Source organism: Cotesia glomerata, linkage group LG2 (genome assembly GCF_020080835.1).
Source record: "Cotesia glomerata isolate CgM1 linkage group LG2, MPM_Cglom_v2.3, whole genome shotgun sequence".
Classification (NCBI taxonomy): Eukaryota; Metazoa; Arthropoda; class Insecta; order Hymenoptera; family Braconidae; genus Cotesia; species Cotesia glomerata.
This window is the reverse complement of record NC_058159.1, coordinates 26234640-26242749: the sequence shown is the minus strand read 5'-3', so window position 1 is coordinate 26242749 and position 8110 is coordinate 26234640. Positions and strand designations below refer to the sequence as shown.

The following is an 8110-nucleotide window of genomic DNA, read 5'->3' as shown; positions in this document are numbered from 1 at the left end:
TGGCTCTTCTCTTAACTTCTCCGGGTCAACCAACTCGCGTGTTCGCTTGTCCCCTCGCAACTTTCCCTCTCTTTCTCGAGTCGCTCGTCTCTGTTACTCTTACTAATATTTACTTTTATTCGTTCTACTCGTCATGTGCGTCGTTTTAACATACATGTACGCTCCTTTACTCGCTCATTCCAGTTAAATAATTTAAATTTCATCGATACTTTTCTTCCTTCTACTTATATTATTTATATTCGCTACACTGCTCTTATTCGCGACCCTCTGCTTGTGTCTTCAATATATAGACTCCCTCTAATTTATATCAGCGATTAAAAAATAAATAGCCTGTAGTCATTAATCGGGCTTAAATAATTCAGAGGATGATTAATACGCATTAATAAGCTGCAAGTAGTGTAATACAAGGAGGAGTTGGCGATTCATTTCATTTATTGAAGGTCAGTTGACCGCAAATCGATGACAAGGGACGGCGTTTTTGCGATTTGCAACATCAATGACAATGACATAAGGGATCTTTAGTATTCTCATACGAAATGAAACTAATAATTAACAAGCAAGTTTAACTTTAGCAGAACAGTCCAATGTTACAATGTCGAACAAACATGCGATGTAATGGTGCTTTTTATTTTATGCATAATACATGCGTTAGTATTAAATGTACACCCACTCGTTACGCGACACGCACGATATATGCTCTACTTAGGGCATCATATAAGCTGTAGTGAGTACTTAGTACTTGGTATTGCGTAGTAAGTACTAATACTGTGTACTATATACGTAACGTAGATGGCGAATATTGTTCGAATGTGCTTACAGGCCGGGGACGGTGCTAATTAACCCCCGACCAGCAATTACTCGTTACTCACTCTACTCACCACACGGTTATTATATCGTATCTCATTTTACTCTATCCTATTGTTTATTCTCTTTAGAGCCGGCTACTGTCGAGAGCTTTTTTCGCTCTATTTTGTTTTCTTCCGTATTAGATTCTGATGAATCATATTTGTTCACTATTTGGTGTGAACATCAATGTAGGATTCTTACTGATCACTCAGATTTAAAATTTATTATTTATTATCATTAGCAATAAATTTATCACAGTGAAAAAAAAAAATTTAACTTGAATCAAGACGAAAATTTTTGAATCAAGAAAATCATTTTGAACACTGATAGAAGAATTTCTTAGCATTTACGAAGATTTCTTTGTATTTAAGAAATCATTTCTTAGTATTTAAGAAATATTTCTTAGTATTTAAGAAATATTTCTTAAATACTAAGAAATATTATAAATACTAATAAATATTTCTTAAATATAAAGAAATATTTTTTAAATGTTAAGAAATGATTTCTTAAATACAAAGAAATATTTTTTAAATGTTAAGAAATGATGTTTAAGAAATGATTTCTTAAATATAAAGAAATCTTTTTAAATACTAAGAAATCCTTCTATCAGTGAAGAGTTTCATTATCTTGAAAAAAAAAAAATTCTTGAATCAAGTAAAATTTTCTTAAACCAAGAAAAATTTCTGAGATTAAAAATTTTTTTACTCAAACCAAGAAGATGAAGTTCTTCAAAATTATTTACTTGATTCAAGTAAATTGTTTTTCTGTGCATATATTAACATTCTATCAACGGGAAAAAAAAATTTTTCATCAACTCAAATATTGGCCTAGATAAAAATTAGGTATGTTAGACCATATACGGGCATTTTTGGCAATATCAGATCAAATCTTATTCCGAGATTGAGCGTGATATATGGTCATTTTTACTTATGAATGTTTTTGACCGAGTTTAGTGTTGAAAATCTCCGACAGAGGGCGTATAATAACTGAATTATCTCAATACCAGAAAGTTAGGTTTTAAAATAAAAAATTCTTTTCGCATTAACTTATCAATTATTTTTGATTTACAGAAAATACTGATCTAATATTTATTGTCTTTATTATGTTCTATCATTATGTTTTTATAATTTTTTATTGATTTACTATAAATACAATACTTAATAATTTTTTTATCATCTACCGAGTGGACCGACTTCTTTAATTTGTGTTTTTTTTTTTTTTTTTTAATGTTTATCAAAGCACTCGAAAAATAAAAATTCTTTCTAAAACTTCAAATAATCTTCAATTATTGTCGTCTAAAATAAGTTAATTGGAATTTCTTAACCGAAATTTTAATTGGAAATTGATAAAAAAAAAATACTTTTAAAATCTACAGCAGTAGTCAAAATTTCTGTTGAGTAAAACTGACATTTATCAAATATGCTGACGATTATTGTGGTTTATTTATTGTATTCCAGTAGTGTAAACGGGAAATTGGTTGGACAATCATGCTTAGAACCTCATTTTACTGTAAGTATTTAATTTGAATTTTCATTCTATTTTAGGCCAATAATATCAAAAATTTTTTTTTTTTTTTAATAAATTCCAGTGTTTAAGACAGAACGATTGCTGCTCTAATTACTGTAGAATAATTAATGAAGAAGCTTTCGGTACCTGTGCTTCTGAAGCTAATGCTTATTTTCCCCCTTCGATTATCAAGATGAACACTTGTTTCAAGTCTGGGCACTTCGTAAGTTTTAAAAATTAATTTTTGATAAATTTTCGAGACACACTGAAGAGATAGAGAAAATAATAAAAAAATTTATTTTTAGTGCATAGAAAACAGCGACTGCTGTTCCGAAGATTGCATTACTGTTAAATCACATTTTCACGGTCTATTTCGTGCTTGCGCTTCAATACAGAAGAGCGATAAATACAAGCTGAATAAATAATAATTGTTGACCTGAGTAAAAACAGAATTCCGCCGCACCATCGCCGCAACACCGCTGCACGGCTTTTTAAGCGCTGCACCACCGCTGCACTACAGCCGTGACAAGTAAAGAATTTATCTATTCGCCGCACTACCGCCGCACCACAGATGTGACGCGCCCGGGTAGAAATAAAATTATTAATTTTTACGAAAAAATAATATATTTCGTTCGACCGCCGCACCACCGCTACACCACCGCCGCACCATACTACTGTTTGATGGTGTATACATTGAAATAAAATATTTGTTGATCATTCAAATAGCTTAACTAAATTTTTTTAGTTAACTATGGCTTGCAGCGCAGTAGGCAATGTTCGAGACATCCATGCAGACGATCCAGGTTCGAATCCCATCACAGTTCAATTTTTAAAATTCTTTCAGAGTATTTCGGTAGGCGTACCGCTTCTGTGCAACCCGAGGACCAAATTAAAAATCTACATCAACAATACGACTAAAAAAATCAATAATTTCGCGGTGCTTTGGCCTGATTTAAAAAAAATTTTTTTTTTTCAATATTAGGCATTTGATTAAAAGTAGGTTGATCAATAGGTCTTACATTAAGATTTCTAGTCGCATTATTTATTAATTAATTATTACGTGATAAATTAATTATGATACCATTTTTTGTGAAAATGTAGGTATGATTTAGGATTGGTGCGGCGGTGGTGCAGTGGTGGTGCGGCGATGCTAGGGGGAGTAAATTTTTAGCGTGCGGCGTAATAGTCCACCATTTTTACTCGGGCGATAATTTTTAAAATAACTTTTCATTAAATGTGAAAAATTAATCATGTAAATTATATTATTTTGTTTTTTTCAAGAAAAATTAAATATTTAGATAAATATTTATGAAAAATAATCCCCACAGAAAAAGTTTTTCTTCTCCAACAATATCAAATATCATTAAGCGAGTGTTTTGTTAATTATTATTTGAAAAGCGGCTGTTTGTCTACAAATTGTTTAATATTTTAATAGTTTAATAATTAAAAAAGGTAAATTTATCTTTATTTTAATTTCGGTATTTTACTCATAATGATACCAAGTTTTGTACCAATCAAAATATGGAATGGATATTAAACTTTGGTATTTTTCCCACAAAAATAACAGTTTATTCACCGCAGAAAAAAATTAATGAATGGGAATAAAAATACTTTTTTTTTTTTTTTTTTTTTTTTTTTTTTCAAGTATGAGTAATTATCAGATCACCTAAAAATAAAAAACTGATAAGATATAGAGAAAAAAATATGTGGAAGTAAATATAGTCGTTAAAACAGTTATAAGTCGTATTTTATGGCATCACTAAATTGATATTTATGGTCTTAATTGTAGCGCGCGTTGAATTTTGAAGGTAAATCGGTAGCAACTGATATAATACAGGAAAGTTTTCAGAGTAGCTAAAACTTTCGATTAATACTGATTTTAATTAAATATGTTAGCGGTTATTGCGTTTTATTTGTTATACTTCGGTAGTGTAGATGGAAAAAATATTGAAAAAACATGCTTACCAAGTAACTCAAATGTAAGTACATAATTTGAGTTAATATTCGACACAACAGCAATTAAACGAAATATTTTCTTTATAGTGCTTTATTGACGCTGATTGCTGCTCTAATATTTGTATTGCGTGGGCCGGTTTAACTTATCGAGAATGCTTGGCTATTACTACGCCAAAAAATGTAGCTACCAGTTGCACAATGAATAATAATGACGTAAGTTGATAATTTTTGGTGGAATACAAAAAGTTAATTTTACAATAAAATAGTAATATTACAAGAAATGTAGTGAGTTTAGGATGGTCAATTAATTAACTTACACTATCCCATACAGGAAGCCCCAGAGTTGAACGACGGGGCCATGCCCGGGACATTGTTGGGAAGCCCATCTTGGCAAACCAATATTGTCCCATGCCCGGGCCATAACTGGGCAATCAGCCTTGGCCATTCCAATGATTACCCAGGCTTGGGCCAAGACTGAATAACCTAGCCTTGGCTAAGCCTAGAGTCACCCTAACTTGGGCCAAGTTTGTGTAACCTAACCTCGGCCGTTGGATGGTAACCCTAACATGGGCCAAGACTGAATAACCTAGCCTTGGCTAAGCCTAGAGTCACCCTAACTTGGGCCAGGACTGGGCAATCTAGCCTTGGTCAATCCAATGATTACCCGAGCTTGGACTAGAACTGAGTCCCCCAGCCATGACCATTCAATGGCGATCCAGACTTGGGCCAGGACTGAGCAACCTAGCTTTGGCCGACTCAATGATTACCCGAGCCTTAGCCAAGACTGGGATGCCTAGCCTTGGCCGTTGAATGGCAACCCAGACTTGAGCCAGAATTGGGCAACCTAACTTTGGCCATTCAATGGGAAATCCAAATTTAATTAATTATTAAGTAATAGAATTTGGAACAGTAAATATTTATTACTTAACGAATATTTGATAGCAAATGCTAAAATTGAAAATTTATTATTTCAACAAAACAATTTTATATCGTCAAAATTAATACGGTCTTAAAAAAAAATTAAAATATTATAATATGATATTAAAAATATACAGAACGATTTAAAAAGTCTAAAGTTAATGTAAGAACTTGAGTTTTGCTTTTTTTTTAAATTAATAAACATTTGTAAAAAATAGATAATTTTCATCAAAACACAATATTAAATAACATAAATTATATAAATAATGAACCGTCACACTGTCACCATATAGATTTAGCTTATATGAATGGTGAGATGTACGTTAACTTATCGGTCGTACGGCGTAGGGGTTAGTGGTTGGTTTGGCAAGCACGCGGCTCGGGTTCGAATCTCAGTTAGGGTAAATGCGATTTTCACTTTATTTCTATAATTAGCGAAAGTTAGGTCTAAATTAAGAGTTAAGTCGTCTAAATTTGCGTTAGCTCTACATCAAAATTGAAATAAATTATTGACAATTTCAACTAACAATTTCAACTAACAATTTCAACTAACAACTACTCATTTTATACAAAATAATTTAATCGTTTCGTAGAATTTTACTATTTTATTTCAGAGAATTCAATTTATTCGAAATTGGGTTCTTAATACTAATTTGGTTTCACATTAAACAATTAAATTCTAAATATATTTTGTAATCTACTTATTTTAGTAAATTCTATAGTGGTGAATAAGCCTGGGCTTGCTTTGGCTTAAAAACTTGGGCCAGTCTTGGTTAACAATCTTGGGCCAGTCTTGGTTATCATGCTTGGGCCAGTCTAGGCAACCAAGCTTGGCACCCTGTTATCACTCCAGACTTCTACCAAGGCTGGGCCAAAGCGGGTTTACAAGCATGGGCCAGAGATAGACAGCATTGCGCCAAGCATGGCCCATATCTGGCCCCGTCGTATTGTCCTGTATGGGATTGCGTAATATGTGAAAATTTATTTTTGCTTTATTAGGAGATCTATGAAAACAATACAACAATTAGTACAATTATGATAACAAGTAAAAAGTTTGCAAATAGATAAAATAATAACTTTTTTAATGAAAATAAATTTTTCCAGTGTTTTAAAGATGAAGATTGCTGTTCTAATAATTGTAGTAAAGTTCCAGAAAAGGATTTTGGTACCTGCATTTCGAAAAAAACTAAATCCACGATTGAAAAAGAATGTTGTATTAAAACCGGACATTTTGTAAGTTGTCTAACAAACTTATAAGGAATTTCAGTGAGATATTCAAAGGATATGGCGAATAAAAAAATTTTTTTCATTTTTAGTGCCTGTCTCATGCCGACTGCTGCACTGGAAGATGTGTTCTTGTCTATCCAAAACTTTTACATATAAAAGTTCATGCTTGTAGAGATTCAAGTAGTTAAATATGTTTACATTTATTTCATTTATTGTTTTGCCCACTTATAGTGTTGTATACGTATATTTTCGTCACGTCGTTTGAGTTAATAGTTCTATACCTATATCAGTATAAAAAAATTTTTATTCCTTCAATCAACTTGAAAATGTATTCAATGTATAAATCTGTGAGAAAACTAAAAAAATGATTAAAAATCAGCGGGCCACCTCAAAATATTGAGTAAAAAATTATTTTATTTTTTCAAAAATTTTATCTTTTTATAACCAACAAATTCTACTCCCAAATTGAGAAAAAAAAATGAAAATTTATTTTTCGCTCTACCCAATTACCTACATAAATTATCTACATAAAATTGAAACATAATATCGCTCATACTGATTGAAGTTCAATAGAACGATTTAAAATTTTTAATATTAAAACTTTTCTTGTATACTGTTCTTGATCTACAATTTTCACTCTAAATGTTCGAAGGCCAAAAGTCGACTAAGATGGTGACTTATAATTTTTTGGACTCAAAAGTATCTCATAAAAAATTATAAGTCGCATTTATTTGAAAAAATAAATTAATTTATAATATATTCATGCGCTCTTTTGTTTTATGAACTGAACGTCGATTATAACCTTACATCTGCCACATTTATTTGTCATAGCTTAACATTTCATGGATTATAAAAGTTTTGTAACTGCGAATATTAGTTTCAGTGATAACTAATAAATTTGTATTAACATACGTATATAAAATAGTTCTCATCGTTTGATTATAGATCTAAATCTAAAGTTTTCTAATTATTGTTATTAAACACAATGTGAATATATCGACAAGATTAAAATGTTGACAGGATGACAAGATTAATGTTAAATTTTATACTTTCAAGCTTTCACGCATCATTTAATGAGCGGTATTCACTATTTGGTAGTGCGAAGAATATCGTTTGGTATACATTGCACTACGAAATAGTGAATAGTCACTATTTCAATTTCAGAGAATGAAAAGCTGTGCCCTGTAGAGGATCTTCGAGAACATAAATAAAATAATAAATAAATAAATATATTATTATTATTATTATTATTACTATCTAATTCGTAAAAGGTCTGGTTTTGATCTACAGGCGATCAAAAACCGACTAAAAATCATGCAACGTTTTGGTCTGTTTTTGACCTTGATGCGATCAAAACCAATTAAATGATTGTGATAAAAAAGTCTGATTTTGATCTTGAAACAATAGAAAACAATTTTATTATAACGTCAAAAATGATCTGAAATTGGTCTGAATTGGGAATATTACGGGCAAAAACAAATTAAATTCTTATATAAAATAGATACACATAATAAAATTTAATTGAATAAAAAATATTAAAAATTTTTTTTAATCATAAAACAGACTAAATTTTTTGACTCGGGTTATTTAATAAAGTTATGTTGAATTTTTGCTACACATTAAATATTAATTATATTAATATTTTTTATTATTTTCA

General features: G+C 30.7%; 1 long non-coding RNA gene across 1 annotated transcript; it reads left to right on the top strand.

Moving 5' to 3' along the window:
• The first annotated feature begins 3881 nt into the window (after positions 1-3881).
• LOC123258648 lies at positions 3882-7647 on the top strand. The gene is made up of 3 exons (XR_006508109.1): positions 3882-3895; positions 6635-6636; positions 7510-7647. It is a non-coding gene; the product is annotated as an uncharacterized LOC123258648 (long non-coding RNA).
• The last annotated feature ends 463 nt before the right edge of the window (positions 7648-8110 follow it).